Below are 21,068 nucleotides of genomic sequence, written 5' to 3' on the forward strand. Positions count from 1 at the left end.
AGGTGCCTCTTCATAGAACTCCAGCATAATATGATTTCCCCTTTCTGAACCCATGCTGGCTTTCTGCTAACATGCCTGTTCTTATCAGCTGCTTTTCCATCTTGTGTAAGCTTCATTGACATTGCCTGTTCCTCCTCAGTGTTATATTTGACACTGTTTCACTTTGCCTCCCTCCCCACCCCAAACCATTACATGGAAATACCTGTTCCAAGCCTCTCCCTTGCCCTGTCTTACAAACTAGCATATTAGCCTCTATTTTCTTAGAAGTTTGTGTAGATACGAAATGTCATCTAAAACTTTGACAAACTTCTACAGCTGCACGGTGGATAGTACCTGAACTGGTGGCATCATGACCTGGTAGGGAAACAGCAGTGCCCAGGAATGGAACAGCCTACAGAAAGTGATGGATGCTCCAGAACCTTCAGTGCCACTAGCCAGGCTGTTCCAGTACAGCTACAACACCAACATCTACCCGGCAATGTGGAAGAATGCCCAGGTATGTCCTGTACACAAGAAACAGGACAAGTCCAACCCAGTCAATTACCACCTTATCAGCCTGCTCTCAATCATCAGCAACGTAACGGAAGGGGTTATCGACAGTGCTATCACACAGCACCTACTCAGCAATAACCTGCTTACGGATCCCAGTTTGTGTTCCGTCAAGGGTACTCAGCTCCTGACCTCATCATCTCCTCGGTCCATACATGGACCCAAAGAGCTGAATACCAGAGGTGCAGTGAGAGTGATAGCCCTCAACGTCAAGGCAGCGATTGACCAAGTATGGTATCAAGGTGCCCCACCTAAAATGGAGTCAATGGGAATTGGGGGGAAACCCTCCACTGGTTGGAATCAGACCTGACACAAAGGAAGATAGTTGTGGTGGTCGGAGGTCAATCATCTCATCCTCAGGACATCACTGCAGGAGTTCCTCAGGGAAGTGTTCTAGGACCAACCATCTTCAGCTGCTTCATCAATGACCTTCCTCCCATCGTAAGGTCAGAATAGAGATGTTCGCAGATGACTGCACAATGTTCTGTACCATTTGTGACTCCTCAGACGGTGAAGCAGTTCATACCCAAATGCTGCAGGACCTGGCTTGGGCTGACAATTGGCTAGTAAAATTCGAGCCACACAAGTACCAGGCAATGATCATCTCCAACAAGAGAGGCTCTAACCATCGTCCCTTGACATTCAGTGGCATCACCATCACTGAATCCTCTACTGTCAACATCTTGGGGATTACAATTGACAGGAAACTGAACTGGTCTAGCCATATAAACACTGTGGCTACCAGAGCAGGTCAAAGGCTCGATATCCTGCGGTATGTAACTCACCTCCTGACTCCCCAAAGCCTGTCCACCATCGACAAGGCTCAGGTCAGCAGTGTAATGGAATACTTGTCACTCACCTGGATGAGAGCAGCTCCATCAACACTCGAGAAGCTCGACACCATCCAGTACAAGGCAGCCCACTGGATTGTACCCCCTCCACAAGCATCCAATCCCCCCACCAGTGATGAACATTTGCAGCAGTGTGTACTATCTACAAGATGCACTGCAACAACACACCAAAGTTCCTAAGGCAGCACCTTCCAGACCCACGACCACTGCCATCTAGAAGGACGAGAACAGCAGGTACCTGGGAACACCACCACTTGGAAATCCCCCTCCAAGTCGCTCACCATCCTGACTTGGAAACATATCGCTGTTCCTTCATTGTTGCTGGGTCAAAATCATGGAATTCCCTCCCTAACAGCACCATGAGTCTACCTACACCTCAGACTGCAGTGGTTCAAGAAGGCAGCTCATCACCACCTTAAGGGCAACTAGAGATGGGCAATAAATGCTGGCTTAGCTGGTGACATCCATGTCCTGTAAATGAATAAATTAAAAAGAAAAGTAGTGCCCCCCTCCCTGTACCAGGTGTGGCTATCATTTCCTAGTTTCTGTTGATCTGTTACTTTCTGCTCAGGGTATCTTCAAGTGTGTATCCAAGTGGTTAAGGCGTTCGTCTAGTGATCTGAATGTCGCTAGTTCGAGACTTGGCTGAGGCAGCGTGTTGTGTCCTTGAGCGAGGCACTTAACCACACATTGCTCTGTAATGACACTGGTGCCAGGATGTATGGGTCCTACTGCCCTTCTCTTGGACAACATCGGTGGCGTGGAGAGGGGAGACTTGCAGCATGGGCAACTGCTGGTCTTCCATACAACCTTGCCCAGGCCTGTGCCTGGAAACCTTCCAAGGTTCAAATCCATGGTCTCATGAGACTTACAGATGCCTATAATCCTTTCAAAGTATTCTGTCTGGACTCCCAGAAAATCCCACGTCTAAAACTGGCATACACAGACTAATTCCATGCCACCCCTTGAGGGAATCCCAAATCTTGGCCAATCTGTATCTACACAATTTCACTGCTGGAGTTTGCTTCCCCTAAACCTTGCTGAGCAGAACATTTACCACAGAAACTCTACTCTGTCTGAGCCAGCCTTTTAAATACATGGTCAGGATTCAACCTGCAGTTCTCCTCTTTGCAATTTTCTGCAGTTTAAAGTGTAAAATAATTTTGGATTTGGATTCAATTCAGATTATATAAGACCATAAGATATAGCAGCAGAATTGAGCCTTTCAGCCCATCAAGTGTTCTGTCATTCCATCATGGCTCAACCCGGATCCCACTCAACCCCATACACCTGTCTTCTCGTCATATCCCTTGATGCCCTGACTGATCTGGAAACGATCAATTTCCACCTTAAGTAAACCCACGGGCTTGGCCTCCACCAATTCAGACTAAATATTAAACATCAACAATATAATAATGAATCTAAATAATATATCCTCAATAATATTTTCCCACAAAACATTCTTCAAAAATTCTCAAAATGACATTGCAATTCACACTGCTTCCAGCCACACAATATGTAGGAAACGATATCTGAAACAAGTCAGCAAAATTGCCATTCAAATAATAATTTCACTGCTTTCTGTCTGTCTCTCAAAAGAATTTGCTGCGATATCAAAAGAACACTTACTTCTGCGCTCAGTTGATGATGGCAATTAATTAGCTACCTCAGATGACTTAAGCAAGGTTGGTACATCTGACGAGCGTCACATCCTGTAGAAAGTATCAAACCATTTTCCTTTTAAAAAGAACTGGCTTCCATTCAATGCTCCAACAAGCTCATGCAGTACAAGGACACTAACAAATCTATAACTTGGGTAAAATGCCAATTTCATTTTTTAAATGATAGCAACATTAAATTCAAGTGCTCATTCGAAGGAAGAGTGTGATTTAGCTAAAATGACAAGATTTGATTTATAGCTGTAAACAATTTAAATTCAAATATAATGTTATAGTCTAATTAGCAAAATGTGGTTCTTCAAAATACATAACCATAATGCAACAAACATTTTAACTTTACTGAATATGGATCATTTATTTTATGCATAAAATACAAACACTCAGTCTTGGAAACACAGGCTAGTCACAAGACAAATTGATGCATTCAACAAATAAAACTAGAATTATTCCCATAAATCACAAAATAAATTGCAAGCAGAAACCATTGACTGACTGCTGTAGTGAAATAGCATATTTAATATTCTGTCAGTTAAGTGGAAGGAAAGGTTTTAACTACAGAGAGAAATAATAATTAACCCAGCCCTATTTGACCCAGGACTATCTTCAGTGGCCACTTTATTGATACTTCCTGTACCTAATAAAGTGGCCATTGAGTGTATATTTGTAGTCTTCTGCTGCTGTAGGCCATCCACTACAACATTCGTTGTGTTGTGTATTCAGAGATGCTCTTCTGCACACCACTGTTGTAATGTGTGGTTATTTGAGTTACTGTCACCTTCCTGTCAGCTTGAACCAGTCTGGCCATTCTCCTCTGACCTCTCTCAGTAACAAGGTGTTTTTGACCACAGAACTGCCACTCACCGGATTTTTTTTTTTGTTGTTTTTCACACTAACCTCTAGAGACTGTTGTGCGTGAAAGTCCCAGGAGATCGGTAGTTTCTGAGATACTCAAACCATCCCATCTGGCACCAACAATCATTCCACGGTCAAAATCACTAAGATCACATTTCTTCCCCATTCTGATGTTTGGTCTGAACAACAAATGAACATCTTGACCATGTTTGCATGCTTTTATGCATTGAGTTGCTGCCACATGATTGGCTGATTAGATATTTATTTACAAGCAGGTGTACAGTGTTCCTAATAAAGTAGCCACTGAGTGTACATTCATATCCATAGATCTCTCAAAGTGGCTGCACAGATTGTTTGGGTGGTTAAGAAGGCATATGGCATGTTGGCCTTCATTAATTCTGATTCTGAGTTAGAGAGCCAAGATGAAACTCCATCAAACTAGGTAGACTACACCTCGAATACTGCGTTCAGTTCTGGTTGCCTCATTAAATTCAGATTCAGCTTCATTTATCAAATGTACATTGAAATATATAGTGAAATGCATTATTTGTGTTAACAACCAATTATGTGCTGGGGGGGTCAGTCCACAAGAGCCGCCACACATTCCAGTGCCAACATCGCATGCCACCATTCTCGACAGAACTCGAAACACAACAAAAGAAAACATACCAAGTGGCAAAGCAACAAACTAAACCATCAAACCATATACATACACCAAACCATCCGGCCATATACCTACACAGTCCTCTAACCCCAGCACAGGTGGTGGAAGCTTTAGAGATGCTGCAGAGGAGATTTAGCAGGATGTTACGTAGATTAGAAAGCATGTCTGATGAGGTGTTGGGAAGAGAATATGGGGGGATGTCAGAGGTAGGGTTTTACACAGAGAATAGTAGGTGTGTTGAACATGATGCAGGGGTACTGGTAGACATTAGGGACATTTAAGAGATTCTCTAATAGGCACATGCGTGTAGGAAAAACAGAGGGCTATGTAGGAGGAAGGGCTCGATTGACTTTGGAGAAGGTTGAAGGGTTGGCACGGCATCATGGGCAGAAGGACCTATACTGTTCTATTTTCTATATTAATATGTGGATATATACTCAGACAAAGCCCTTTCCACCTGTTCACCACCCAATACATTAAGACTTGACCAAAACTTCTCCAGCTTTGGAGAAGTAGCTAGCCATTTAATAATAGCTACTTGTGGAAGCACTTTGTCCCAAGTCATCCACACAAGTATGGAATAACAAAGTCAATCAAAAGCTAAAAATCAAAAATTAAAATCAAAAACTTCTACAGATGTACTGTGGGGAGCATTTTGATGGGCTGCATCATTTTCTAGTATGAAGGGAGGGGGCTACTGCACAGGATCGAAAGACGCTACAGAAAGTCTCAGACAGCTTTAACTTGGGTACTAGGCTCTGTAGTATCCAAGCCATCTTCAAGGAGCAGGACCTCAGAAAGGTGGCGTCCATTATTAAGGATCCCCATCACCCAGGACATGCCCTCTTCTCATTTTTATCATCAGGAAGGAGGTACAGAAGCCTGAAGGCACACACTCTGTGATTCAAAAACAGTTTCATCACCTCTGCCATATGATTCTTAAACAGACATTGAACCCAAGAACAATACCTCATTTTGTTTTACGATTTCTCTTTTTGCACTATTTTTAATTTAACTATTTAACATATATACTTACTGCAATTGATTTACTTAGTTATTTTTTTTCTGTATTATCATGTACTGCATTGTACTGCTGCCACTAAATTAACAAATTTCACAACATATGCTGGTGATATAAAACCTGATTCTGATTCTGATAAAGTCAAACTGACAAACAAAAGCTTGTCACTCTATCTCAGAACATGCGAAAATAATAAATGGCTGCAATTTATGACCATTGAGAATAGTCTCTGCACATCTTTATTGACTTTTTATTACTATTTAAGAGGATTGGATTGGATTAGATTAGATTATCATACTTCATCACATGCACATCAAAACACAGTGCAATGTGTTGTTTCTGTCAAATCAAAACAATGAGGATTATGCTGAGCAGCCCACAAGTGTCACCATGTTTCCAGCACCAGCATAGCGTGCCCATAACTCACTAATCCTAACCGTACATCTTTGGAAAGTGGGAGGAAACCAGAGCACCCGGAGGAAAACCATGTGGTCACAGAGAGCATGTACCACCTCCTTGCAGGCAGCAGCAGGAATTATATCCCGATCATTGATTGCTGGCTGACACTGTACAGTGATGCATTAGAACAAACAGTAGACTGCTCATGTACCTTCCATAAAGGGAATCAAAACTAACCTGACGTGCTGACGTTGGAGAGGTTTCAAAGATTCACTGGAATGATTCTGGTAATGAGAGGGTTAACATATGAGGAACGTTTGTCCACTCTTGGACTGTATTCCTTGGAGTTTAGAAGAATGAGGGGGACCTCACAGAATTACGGGAAAGTTACATATGTGGATAGAGCGTTGGCTGATTGGCAGGAAACAGAGAGTGGGAGTAAAGGGATCCCATTCTGGTTGGCTGCTGGTTACCAGTAGTGTTCCACAGGGGTCTGTGTTGGGGCCGCTTCTTTTTACATTGTACATCAACGATTTGGATTATGGAATAGATGGCTTTGTGGCTAAGTTTGCTGATGATACAAAGGTAGGTGGAGGGGCCGGTAGTGCTGAGGAAACAGAGAGTCTGCAGAGAGACTTGGATAGATTGGGAGAATGGGCAAAGTGGCAAATGAAATACAATGTTGGAAAGTGTATGGTTATGTACTTTGGCAGAAGAAATAAACGGGCAGACTATTATTTAAATGGGGAGAGAATTCAAAGTTCTGAGATGCAACGGGACTTGGGAGTCCTCGTACAGGATACCCTTAAGGTTAACCTCCAGGTTGAGTCGGTGATGAAGAAGGCGAATGCAATGTTGGCATTCATTTCTAGAGGAATAGAGTATAGGAGCAGGGATGTGATGTTGAGGCTCTATAAGGCGCTGGTGAGACCTCACTTGGAGTACTGTGGGCAGTTTTGGGCTCCTTATTTAAGAAAGGATGTGCTGACGTTGGAGAGGGTACAGAGAAGATGCACTAGAATGATTCCAGGAATGAGAGGGTTAACATATGAGGAACGTTTGTCCGCTCTTGGACTGTATTCCTTGGAGTTTAGAAGAATGAGGGGAGACCTCATAGAAACATTTCGAATGTTGAAGGGCATGGACAGAGTGGATGTGGCAAAATTGTTTCCCATGGTGGGGGAGTCTAGTATGAGAGGGTATGACTTAAGGATTGAAGGGCGCCCATTCAGAACAGAAATGCGAAGAAATTTTTTTTAGCCAGACGGTGGTGAATCTATGGAAATTGTTGCCACAGACGGCAGTGGAGGCCAAGTCATTGGGTGTATTTAAGGCAGAGATTGATAGGTATCTGAGTAGCCAGGGAATCAAAGGTTATGGTGAGAAGGCACGGGAGTGGGACTAAATGGGAGAATGGATCAGCTCATGATAAAATGGTGGAGCTGACTCGATGGACCGAATGGCCAACTTCTGCTCCTTTGTCTTATGGTCTAACAGAGAAAGTCTTTTCCAGCATTTGGCATCTACACTTCTCACTGCATGGGTGAGGGGGCCTCAGTGGAGCTCACCACAACCACACCCCCCACCACTGAGCATCATTTCGGCCACAGCCAGTCATTGACGGACTGTCAGAGACTTTGGCAGGAGACCTGGATGTGGATGTTGATGAAAAGCCCACTCCCAGAGACCTGAGCCATCAAATGCAACTCATATGTTAACTCTTTCATTCCTGTGATCATTCTTGCAAGCCTCCTCTGGACCCCTCTGCAATGCTGGCATATTCTTTCTCATAAAAGGGACCCAAAACTGCTCACAATACTCCAAGTGTGGTCCGACCAATGCCTTATAAAACCTCAGCATTACATCCTACTTTAATATTCTAGTTCTCTTGAAGTAGAAGAGTACAGCACAGGAACAAGTTATTCATCCCTCAATGTTGTACCAAACCAGCTAAAAAGCAAATCAAAAGCACCCAAACACTAATCTCTCATACCTACACCACGTCCATATCCCTCCATCTTCCTTACATCCATGTGCCTACCCAAACGTCCCTTAAAAGCCTCTAATGTATTTGCCTCTACCCACCATACTAGGCAGCACATTTCAGGCATCTATCACCCTCTGAGTAAAAATCTTACCCTCACGTCCCATTTAAACCTATGCCCTCTCACCGTCAATGGATACCCTCTGGTATTTGACTTTTCAACCCTGGGAAAAAGCTACTCTCTGTCCACTCTTTCTATGCCTCTCATAGCCTTGTAAACCTCTATCAGATCTCTCCTCAGTCGCCAATGCTCCAGAGAAAACAACCCAAGTTTAATCAGCCTCTCATGATAGCACATGCCCTCTAAACTAGGTAGCACCCTGGTGAACCTCTTCTGCACTCTCTCCATAGGTTCAACATCCTTCCTATAGTGGGGTGATCAGAATTGTATGCAATACTCCAGATGTGGCCGAACCAGAGTTTTACCAAGTTACAACATAACCTCTTGACTTTTGAACTCAACGCCTTGACTAATAAAAGCAAACATTCCATAAGCCTCCTTAACCACCTTATCAATCTGTGTAGTTACTTTCAAGGAGATATGAACTTGGATCCCAAGTGAATACTAACATTGCGTTTGCCTTCCTTACTACTGACTCAACCTGCAAGTTAACCTTTATGGAATCCTGCGCAAAGACTCTCAAGTCCCTTTGCACCTTAATTTTCTGAATTTACTCCCCATTTAGAAATTAGTCAACACATGTAATACACGTGCTGCACTGATCAATCCCCAAATCACAGGCTCTCTGCTAGATCCATGATTCTATTGGGCAGTGGGAAGTTATGCACACATTTTCTGTGGGAGTTGGGGGTGTAGACTGTGGATATTATGGACCAAAGGTGAATGGAATGTGTCAGGAAATTTCCAGTTCAAGTTGTGAAGTCTGAAGTGGAATCAGAATCGGGTTTATTATCACTGTCTTAGATGTTTGAGTTAGATGATGAAGTTAGAGTCTCAGCCCAAAACATTGACTGTTTATTCATTTCCACAGATGCTGCCTGACCTGCTGAGTTCCTCCAGCATTTTCTGTGTGTTGCTCTGGATTTCCAGCATCTGCAGACTTCTTCTTGTTTATGAGTTATTTTCTGCCTTGTTCTTTTGTATCTTTTTGTACTAATTTCCATCATCCAAACAACAACAGAAGTGCTAATGGTTCATCGTGTATAGATGTGTGGTGTCTAGGGGGAAGTTCAAACTCATCCCCTCTGTTTTCTATTGTATCAATGAAAAGATTGCCAGTAAATTTGGGCTGTGATCCAGACACTCAATGTGTTGTTAAACTGGGACTGCAAAAGATTCAAGATTCAAAATTGTTTTTATGCCATTTCCAGTACACAAGTGTAAATGAGAACAAAATAATTGTTACTCTGGATCTGATGCAGCACAAAAAAACCCAATAAAATAAAGAACACAATAATAATAAAAAAGCACAATAAATACACATAAATACATAAGATATCTTATATACAAAGATTGATTTAATGTCCATAAAGTGATGAGGGCACAGGAGTGTCTGTACATAAGGTGACTGACAGGAAATGATAAAATAGTGGTGGTTGGGGGTATGGAGGGGTGGGTTAGTGGATGGAGGTGTTGATCAGCCTCATTGCTATAGAGAAGCAACTGTTTTTGAGCCTGGTATCCTGGTGTATATCTTGCATAGCCTTCTTCCTGACAGGAGTGGAGCAAACAGTCCATAAGCAGAGTGGTCAGTATCTTTCATAATGTTAACGGCCTTTTCACTTTTATGGTCACAACTTAATTTGACAAAAAGTACCCCTGAATTAATGGAACTATTAAATCCATAAATTGAACAGTCCTTCTTCTAACACAATTGTTCCCCCAGCATGACATCAGCAACTTCTATTGGTGAAGGTAGGTTTGAGAATGTCTGACCATGAGGATTCAGATTACCTTCCCAGTAGGCAAATGCCACACTTTATCCTTAAACTTACGAGTGAGTGTAAATACTTGAAAATGTAATGGCTTGGAGGTTGAATCCTCTTGTCAGTCTTTGTAGGTAGTCATAGTCATAGTGATAGTCATACTTTATTGATCCCGGGCGAAATTGGTTTTCGTTGCAGTTGCTCCATAAATAATAAATAGTAATAGAACCATAAATAGTTAAATAGTAATATGTAAATTATGCCAGGAAATAAGTCCAGGACCAGCCTATTGGCTCAGGGTGTCTGACCCTCCAAGGGAGGAGTTGTAAAGTTTGATGGCCACAGGCAGGAATGACTTCCTATGACGCTCTGTGTTGCATCTCGGTGGAATGAGTCTCTGGCTGAATGTACTCCTGTGCCCACCCAGTACATTATGTAGTGGATGGGAGACATTGACCAAGATGGCATACAACTTGAACAGCATTCTCTTTTCAGACACCACCGTGAGAGAGTCCAGTTCCATCCCCACAACATCACTGGCCTTACGAATGAGTTTGTTGATTCTGTTGGTATCTGCCACCCTCAGCCTGCTGCCCCAGCACACAACAGCAAACATGATAGCACTGGCCACCACAGACTCGTAGAACATCCTCAGCATCATCCGGCAGATGTTAAAGGACCTCAGTCTCCTCAGGAAATAGAGACGGCTCTGACCCTTCTTGTAGACAGCCTCAGTGTTCTTAGACCAGTCCAGTTTATTGTCAATTCGTATCCCCAGGTATTTGTAATCCTCCACCATGTCCACACTAGCCCCCTGGATGGAAACAGGGGTCACTGGTACCTTTGCTCTCCTCAGGTCTACCACCAGCTCCTTAGTATTTTTCCATTAAGCCACAGATAATTCTGCTCACACCATGTGACAAAGTTTCCTACCGTAGCCCTGTACTCAGCTTCATCTCCCTTGCTGATGCATCCAACTATGGCAGAGTCATCCGAAAACTTCTGAAGATGACAAGACTCTGTGCAGTAGTTGAAGTCCAAGGTGTAAATGGTGAAGAGAAAGGGAGACAAGACAGTCCCCTGTGGAGCCCCAGTGCTGCTGATCACTCTGTTGGACACACAGTGTTGCAAGCACACGTACTGTGGTCTGCCAGTCAGGTAATCAAGAGTCCATGATACCAGGGAAGCATCCACCTGCATCACTGTCAGCTTCTCCCCCAGCAGAGCAGGGCGGATGGTGTTGAACGCACTGGAGAAGTCAAAAAACATGACCCTCACAGTGCTCGCTGGCTTGCCCAGGTGGGTGTAGACACGGTTCAGCAGGAAGACAATGGCATCCTCAACTCCTAGTCGGGGCTGGTAGGCGAACTGCTTCCATTCTGAGGATTGAATCATTTGATGATTGCGCTTCGGATGCAGATGAAAAGCAACACTTCCAACAAGTAATCTTTGACATATCCAGCTGACTTGAAGAGAACAAAATGTGAAGCACTAAATATTGTCATTGATAGAAATTCGCCAAACATCCTATGTTTCTGAGGACATAACTCAGCTTGACATTGGGCTGCTATGCATGAACTGTACCTCCTTCCTGCCCAAGTATTCATTCATCTTTCTTCAAGGGGTTATTGATATGCTGAGAGTGCTCATTGCCAAAGATCCACTTACCTATGTAAAGGTGTGTGTGGCTCTTCAAACTTGGCATTTGCTAGATTTATTTTTGACTTTATATTTGCTGAAAGGAATAGTTTCCCCCCTCCCCCATGCCAATTTTTAATCAACAAATCAAACAGCAAATTAATCAACAATTTCAAGATTAGGAAACCCTGGCTATGGTTTTGATATTAGATTGACTGTGAATGCTGTACACCATTAGAAAATATCATTTTATTAATGGTAACATACATCAAAGTTGCTGGTGAACGCAGCAGGCCAAGCAGCATCTATAGGAAGAGGCGCAGTCGACGTTTCAGGCCGAGAAGGGTCTCGGCCTGAAACGTCGACTGCGCCTCTTCCTATAGATGCTGCTTGGCCTGCTGCGTTCACCAGCAACTTTGATGTATGTTGCTTGAATTTCCAGCATCTGCAGAATTCCTGTTGTTTGCATTTTATTAATGGTATCTGGTTAGCACCATAAAGCATTAAAATGTCTTGCTGGACTCCAGGACAGAGAGGGAGACGTACAGAATATTGTGGGATTATTTTATGCAAGAGATTCCAGAAATCCTTGAGATTTACTCCCCATGAAATACTTCTAATTAAGAACAGCAGTATTTGATTACAGCAAAGAACTACCTTGTAACAGAATTACCCGTCAGCTTAGCTGAAAAGCTAAAAACGATATTCTGCCGATGTTGGACAGCTGACATAAAAACAGAAAAATGCTGCTGACACTCACGTCAGGTCGCATCTGTGAAAAGTGAAGTAACCTGAAAATATTCTAGTTTTGAGTGTATTGTATCCCCTTTACTTCCAAGACAGGGAAGGGGGAATCAATGTGGGTGTAATTAAGATTCTTCTGTGGAGCTTTGAGAGGAACCAGAAACAACTGGCACTGCAGCAAGACAGCAAAGAGGATCATTAAGGTAAATTTGAGGAAATGTCAAATTGTAAAAGTTCATGGCAGGAAATGTTCAACTCAACAGATCAGAAGTGAAAGAAGTTGTCAAAACACTTTGACAACCGGAATATACAAAGGGATGATTCAGTATTTCAGATGCTTTCGGAGAATGGTCAGGATCCTCCTCAGCTGGGACTGGAAAAGCGATCCGAAATGGGAGGAGGTAGGAGCACATGTCAACCAAGGAAGTCATCTCATTCTTCCCCCTCTCCGGCACAGGGTTTGAAGGTGATGCATGTGACTTCCTAATGCATGATATCTTCCATCTCTTTCTCTCCTTCCTTATCTCTGCTTTCTCCCTCTACTCCTCCACCCCCTCTCTCCCCTTCTCTCCTCCTCTACCCCTCCCTCCCCCCTTCCCTTTCCCCTTTCTCCCCCTCTCTCTCCTCCCATCCCCTCTTTCCCCCTCTCTCCCACTTCTCTCCCCCTCTCCTCCCTCCCTTTGTCCCTCTCCACTCCTCCCCATCCCTCCCCTCTCTTTCTTTTCCCTCCCACCCGGTGGGCAAATTTGTCAGCATGAATGAGTTGTGCTGTAGGGTCTGTTTCCATGTTGTATAGCTCTACGCCTCTGAGTCACTTTCCCATGGAAATCCCTTCAACATGTTCTCTCTCTGCATTTAGTCATTTGTAAATGTTTTACAATTTGGATGAAGGTACTGAAGTCAAGGTTGTTAAATCTCCTGATAGCTACAAGGATGGCAAAAAGATTCACAAGGTTGTTACTGGGAATGGCTGGCTTGAGTTAAAAAGAGAGACTGGCTAGGCTGGGAGTATTAATGATGTCCAATTAAACAAATCCATATCCATCCATTTCCTGCACATTCCTGTGCCCTATCTAAGGCTTTTCAATGCCTCTGCATCTGCTTCCATCACTACTCCTTAGCTGTGAATTCCAGGCGTCTATCCTCAGTTTAAAAGAAAATGTTAAAAATTACTCCACGCATTTCCTTTGAAATTTACCCCACTTGCCTTTAAATACTTGCTGCTCTATAGTATTAGACATTTCCACTCTAGGGAAGAAGGATACCAGCTGTCTACTCTATACATGACTCTCCTAACTTTATAAGCTATCAGGTCTCCCCTATGATGCCCCAGAGAAAGCAACCCAAGTTTCTCTAACCTCTCCTTACAGCACCTGCCTAATAATTGAGGCAGCATCCTGGTAAACCTCTTCTGCACCCTCTCCATAGCCTTGGCATCCTTCCTATAGTGGGGCAACCAGAAATGAATGTAGTACTATAATCCAGATGTGGCTTAACCAAAGTTTTGTAAAAGCTGCAACATAACTTCCCAACTCCTGAGCTCAAGGCCTCAGCTAATAAAGGCAAGCACTTTCTTACCTACCACTCTATCAATGAATCTCACTGCTACAATGGTTTAATCTCACTGGTACATGTCGTGAAAATCTTTTTGTGACAGCAGTGCATTGCAATACATAATCATCATTTAAAAACCTAGAAATTACAAGAAGAAATATATATGTATATATAAATTAAATTAAATAAGTAGTGCAAAAAGAGAGGGAAAAAAGTATTCATGGGTTCATTGTCCATTCAAAAATCTGACGGTGGAGGGGAAGAAGGTGTTCCTAAAACACTGAGTGTGTGTCTTCAGGCTTCAGTACCTCCTCTTTGATGGTAGCAGTGAAAAGAGGGCAAGTCCTGCTTGATGGGGTCCTTAATGATTGATTTTATTTAGTATTTAGAGATAGGGCACAGAGTAGGCCCTTCAGGCCCTCCGAGCCGCTCCGCAGAGCATTCCCCAGATTTAACCCTGGCCTAATCACGGGGCAATTTACAATGACCAATTAACCTACCCACTGGTACATCTTTGGACTGCGAGAGAAAACTGGAGCACCCAGAGGAAACCTACACGTTCCACAGGGAAGATGTACAATCTCCTTACAGAGGACACAGGAATTGAACCCCTAACTCCGATACCAAATCTTTGTGTTATCTGCAAACTTATTAACCCATTCATCCAAGTCATAGAGTCATAGAATACTACAGCAGGAAACAGGCCCTTCAGCCCATCTAGTCCTTGCCGAACTACTATTCTGCCAAGTCCCAACGACCTGCACCTGGACCATACTCATCCATACCCCTCCCATCCATACATTTATCAAAATTTTTCTTAAATTTTGCAATTGAACTCATATTCACAGCCTCCACTGGTAGCTCATTTCATGCTCTCATCACCCTCGGAGAAAAAAAGTTCCCGTTCAAGTTCCCCTTAATCCATGATCTCTGATTCTAGTTTCACCTAACCTTGGTAGAAAAAGCTTGCTTGAATTTACCCTATCTGTACCCCTCATAATTTTTGTATACCTCTATCAAATCGCCCCTCATTCTCCTATGTCCCAGAGAACAAAGTCCTAATCTTTCCTTATAAGAGAGGTCCTCAAGTTTTGGCATCATCCTTGTAATTCAATATTACTAATATCTTTCCTGTGCGATACATATATCGTAAATAGTGGAGGTCCCAGTCTGGATCCCAGTGGTATCTGTCCTTGCTCAGTAACAGTGCAGGTATTGCCATCTGGCAGGAATATTGATGGTTAGAAGTGAGTTCACATGATGGGAACAGCGGCCGATTACCTATCAGTGCGGATATGTTCATGGTGTGAGGAAAGGGGTCAGCTGGGTTTGGGGAGTGGGGGCTCTATCTTCCTTGTGTAAAGCATAACCTGGTATTGGTTCTCGAGCCCTTCATCTTCAAGTTGAAAGAGATTTAGGGCCAGCAATTATTACCCATCCCAAATGTAGATTAAACTCCAGTGATTCTGAAGATGCTGGAAATCCAGAGAAACAGACACAAAATGCTGAGGAACTCATCAGGTCAGGCAACATCTATGGAGGGGAATAGGCATTTGTCATTTTAGACCAAGACCATTCTTCAAGACTGGAAAGCAAGAGATTAAACTGTTGTAAAGCATCTGCATGAACAAATCTTTATAAAGACCCTTTAATATTTTCTGGTTTGGCCTTGAGTTCTGGTGAAGGGCATATAGTTAATGGATCTGCTAATTATTTCCAAAGTTTCCCAGACTTTAAATCTATCTACAGGAGCCCATCTCAATCACAATCAATGCATTTCCTCTTGTAATTTTTTTTTTTTCAGAATTTACCATTAGGCAAAAGTATAAATGTAGAAATTACTGTATGTTGTCAGGGCTACAAACTTGAGACTTGTACATTCACCCAATCCCACCTCACCACCTGACGAGCCTCAAGTCAGCTTGATGGTTTATGAAGTCCAACAGCACTTGTTTGTCATCCAGTAGTCGAGCATTAAACTTGATTGTTGTGTTAGACCATAAGACTTAAGAACAGAAGTAGGCCACTCAGCCCACCAAGATGGCTCTGCCATTCCATCATGGCTGATTTGTTATTCCTCTCAGTCCCATTCTCCTGACTTCTCCCTGTAACCCTTGATGCCCTTACTAATCAAGAGCTTGTCAACCTCGGCTTTAAATATACCCAATGACTTGGACTCCACAGCCGCCTGTGGTGATGAATTACATAGATTCACCACCCTCTGGCTGAAGAAATTCTTCTGTTTGGGTTCAAGGTCGCCTACCTACCAGTTATCAGAATAACTCGATTAAGGCTTCTATACCTTCACTAAACATAATTCCTTTGGGTTCTCTCAGAATCAAAACTTATTTCCCTTTTTCTCACCATTGGTGATGCTTTCATTATATATATATATATATAAAACATTTACTTTAGTTCACCTATTATTGATCTTGTGTTCCTGTGTGTTGCATGTAATTTTCTCTCTGCTTATAACCTGGTCAATACTTATAATGTTTAACATAGTGAAACCCTTTCATTGTCAGTTTTAATTTGGCACTACGTGCTACAATAGACGTTAAGCAAAGTAATTGTATTTTACTTCAGTATGACGGAATTTCCTCTAAGAAGTATTCAACATAGTCATTTTGGGAAAAATACCCTCAAATACACACTGGACTTTATTTCCGTGACTACACTGTCACTATGGTAGCACCGTGGTTAGCACAATCACTTTACAGTACCAGCAATCACCAACCAGAGTTCAATTCCTAGGTTTCCTCTGCATGCTCCAGTTTCCTCTCGCATTCCAAAGATGTATACAAGTAAACAACAGGAATTCTGCAGATGCTGGAAATTCAAGCAACACACATCAAAGTTGCTGGTGAACGCAGCAGGTCAGGCAGCATCTCTAGGAAGAGGAACAGTCGACGTTTCAGGCCGAGACCCTTCGTCAGGACAAGTATACAAGTAAGTAGGTTAATTATTCACATGGGTATAATTGGGCAGTGTGGTGGTAGTATTATTGGACTATCAGTGGCATTCATAGTCTATTGACCCAAATCCATGAGTTTGTCCTTCCAGCCATAAGATCTATCTTGTGCAACACACCCAAAATGCTGGAGGAACGCAGGAAATCAGGTAGGATCTATGGAGGGGAAACAAACATTCGAGTAAATTTGTACAGATTTACTGAGGCAAGCATTACAAATGGTTGCATCACCACGTGACATGGAGGGGCCACTGTACAGGATCGGAAAAAGCTGCAGAAGTTTGCAAACTCAGCTGGCTCCATCATAGGCACGTCTCCCCAGGATTGAGGACATCTTCAAAACTCAATGCCCGAAAAAAACTCTCTTTTTCATTACTCATTTAATTTAATTTTTGTGTATATTTCTTATTATAATTTATAGTTTTTATGTATTGAGCTGCACTGCTGCTGCAAAACAACAAATTTTGTGGCATACAGTGTTCTAGCCATAATAAACCTGATTCTAGTTGTGATATTTTGGGCTGAGATTAATCCTCCAGCTTTCAAGCGTCAGCATAACTTTCAAAGGTAATGACATCTCCCTGTCTCAGTAATGAATTCAGAATCAGAATCAGGTTTATTATCACTGGCATGTGATGTGAAATTTGTTAACTTAGCAGCAGCAGTTCAATGCAATACATAAGGTAAATAAATAAATATTAAATATAAATAATAGTAATAATAAATAAATTACAGTATAGATATATTGATTAGATTTTAAAACATGCAAAAACAGAAATGCTGTATATTTTTTAAAAAGTGAGGAAGTGTTCATGGGTTCAATGTCCATTTAGGAATTGGATGGCAGAGGGGAAGAAGCTGTTCCTGAATCGCTGAGTGTGTGCCTTCAGGCTTCTGTACCTCCTACCTGATGGTAACAGTGAGAAAAGGGCATGCCCTGGGTGCTGGAGGTCCTTAATAATGGACACTGCCTTTCTGAGACACCTCACCCTGAAGATATCCTGGGTACTTTGTAGGCTAGTACCAAAGATAGCAAACATAATCGAAGTCCCCTCCTAAGCTAGGCGTTCTCCCTACCCTCATCATGCAGAAGATACAAAAGCCTGGAAGCATGAACCACCATGGTCAAGGACAAATTCTGTCATATTCTGCATGGAGGTCGGTGAACAGTGGTGTGCCTCAGGGATCTGTTCTGGGACCCCTACTCTTCATGATTTTTATAAATGACCTGGATGAGGAAGTGGAGGGATGGGTTAGTAAATTTGCTGATGACACAAAGGCTGGGGGTGTTGTGGATAGTGTGGAGGGCTGTCAGAGGTTACAGCGGGACATCGATAGGATGCAAAACTGGGCTGAGAAGTGGCAGATGGAGTTTAACCCAGATAAGTGTGAGGTGGTTCATTTTGGTAGGTCAAATATGCAGAATATAGCATTAATGGTAAGACTCTTGGCAGTGTGGAGGATCAGAGGGATCTTGGGATCCAAGTCCATAGGAAGCTTAAAGCTGCTATACAGGTTGACTCTGTGGTTAAGAAGGCATACGGTGCATTGGCCTTCATCAATCACAGGATTGAGTTTAAGAGCCAAGAGGTAATGTTGCAGCCATATAGGACCCTGGTCGGACCCCACTTGGAGTACTGTGCTTAGTTCTGGTCACCTCACTACAGGAAGGATGTGGAAACCATAGAAAGAGTGCAGAGGAGATTTACAAGGATGTTGCCTTGGTTGGGGAGCATGCCTTATGAGAATAGGTTGAGTGAACTCTGGCTTTTCTCCTTGGAGCGACGGAGGATGAGAGGTGACTTGATAGAGGTGTACAAGATAATGAGAGGCATTGACCGTGTGGATAGTCAGAGGCTTTTTCCCAGGGCTGAAGTGGTTGCCAAAAAAAAAACACAGGTTTAAGTGTTTGGCAGTAAGTACAGAGGAGATGTCAGGGGTAAGTTTTTTATGCAAAGAGTGGTGAGTGTGTGGGATGGGCTGCTGGCAGTGGTGGTGGAGGTGGAAATGATAGGGTCTTTAAGATGGCTACATGGAGCTTAGAAAAATGGAGGGCTATGGGTAAAGCATTCGAAAGTCAGTATATGTTTGGCACAGCTTTGTGGGCCGAAGGGCCTATATTGTGCTGTATGTTTTCTAACTTCTAAACCACTGTTGTAAGACTATTGAACAAAGCTCTTGTACAATAAGATGGGCTCTTGACCTTACAACCTACCTTGTTATGGCCTTGCACCTTGAAATCTGGCTGCACTGCACTTCTGTAATTGTAACACTTTATTCTGTTATTGTTTTCCCTTGTACTATCTGAATGTACTGATCAGTTGAAATGATCTGTATGAATGGCACACAAAACAGAAGTTTTGCACCGTACTCAGTATGTGTCACAATAATGTTTCAATTCCTGTACCTGTCTGGAGGCGGCTTATCCTGGAGTTGGAGGAATGTCTGTGTGTATGAGTGAGTGGGAGGGAGGAAAGGAATCTGTTTAGCTATTGAAGGATCTCGGTACAAAATGTCGACTGTTTATTCTGTTGAATATTGTGAGCATGCTATGTTGATATTGGAATGTGTGGCGACACTTCAGAGCATCATTGGGTTGTGTTGGTTGTTAATGCAGACGACGTATTTCACTGTATGTTTCGATGTAATAAATAAATAAATCTAAACCTGCAATTTGAAGGCAAAGAGATGTGTTAGAGCAAACATGCTCTGGCAGGACCATACTGACCTTCCATGATAGACAGGGTTATTTTGTGGAATTTCAAGAAAATACTTGAAGTGTGAAATCAGCTGACTTCAGATACAACAGATATTTGATTCAGAAACTGCATGCTGAAAATAACAGAGTAATTAAATTCCACATGCATCTTACGAGGAATAGCTCAGCACAGATACCATACTGCAAAAATACTGCTCAGTATTATAGCAATTCTCTGAATGTTGAATAAATTATTTTATAATGAGAAATAGATGGAATCATTGACTCTAAACTTATTCTGAGGTTTGGGTAATAATGCAGTAATTCCAGAAAGTAATACCTTAGAGATTTAAAAAGAGAACAAATATTTTTACACTTAATGCTCTATGAAGTCATGGAATTCACCATGGACCCCTGTGGATATGACGGCAATGCCTTGCACCGGAGGATTCATTACCTGTACTCATCATCTCTATTGCACATATGCAGTTTATTTAAGACAGGAATGCTCTCCTACAGGCACTGGCTTTAAATTGGGTTGGTTAAGCATGGGACTGATTTCAACCAATAATCAATATTTCAGCTTATTTGAAAACATGTAACTTTCACATGACAGGTAATTATGACAACATGTCCTTCTTTAAGCCCAATGGATTTCCCTGGAAAAATAAACCTGCACTGCGTGAAACGAGTAGCAATCATTCATTGGGATTGGGAGAAATCGCAAGAATTCTCATGTCAGCTTTCCCAGTTGTAATGAAATGACGGCTGGGGTGTGAACAATGCTTTGGAAATCTTGACTCATCTTGAAGCATCACCTGTAAGCAGTTGTCCTGTTGTAACGAGTCCTGATGAAGAGTTTTGGCCCGAAATGTTGACTGTTTACTCTTTTCCATAGATGCTGCCTCATCTGCCGAGTTCCTCCAGCATTTTGTGTGTGTTAGTTGAAACAGTTGGCTCTTAGTAAACTTCCGTACCTCACTATCAATGAAGGCAATGGCTATAGCATGCTACTAGTTTAAATAAGGGGTTCTTTCCAATCCTACAACCCTACAGACAAAACATTTAAGGAGTTGACTTCTGACACATTACTTAGTAAAGCTACATTTGAAAAGCATATGTTGTGGACATGCTGCCTTGGCACTGGAAGCATAGCAACACTTGCTGGCTGTCTCCAGCAATATCTCCGTTAATTTGATTTGACACAAACCAAACATTTCACTGTATGTTGCGATGTACACGTGACTAATAAAGCAAATCTCTTCAATATCTCTTGCTTTAAACTAACTTTGATGCAACTTGGTTATGTGAGAATCCTATGGAATGAAATATCCCATGTCAACACACTTTCAGGTGGGTGTCTGGTGTGTAAAGTAAGAGTGCTGGAAGGTCAGTGAAAAGGAAAGTCGTTCTGACATAGCAGCTAAAAATCTACTATTGTAAAAGAGAAACTGAAGACTTGTTTTTCTTTGTGATTCTACTGTTCATGCCCTTGGGAAGTCTAACAACAGAGATGC

Source organism: Mobula hypostoma, chromosome X2, assembly GCF_963921235.1.
Source record: "Mobula hypostoma chromosome X2, sMobHyp1.1, whole genome shotgun sequence".
NCBI lineage: Eukaryota > Metazoa > Chordata > Chondrichthyes > Myliobatiformes > Myliobatidae > Mobula > Mobula hypostoma.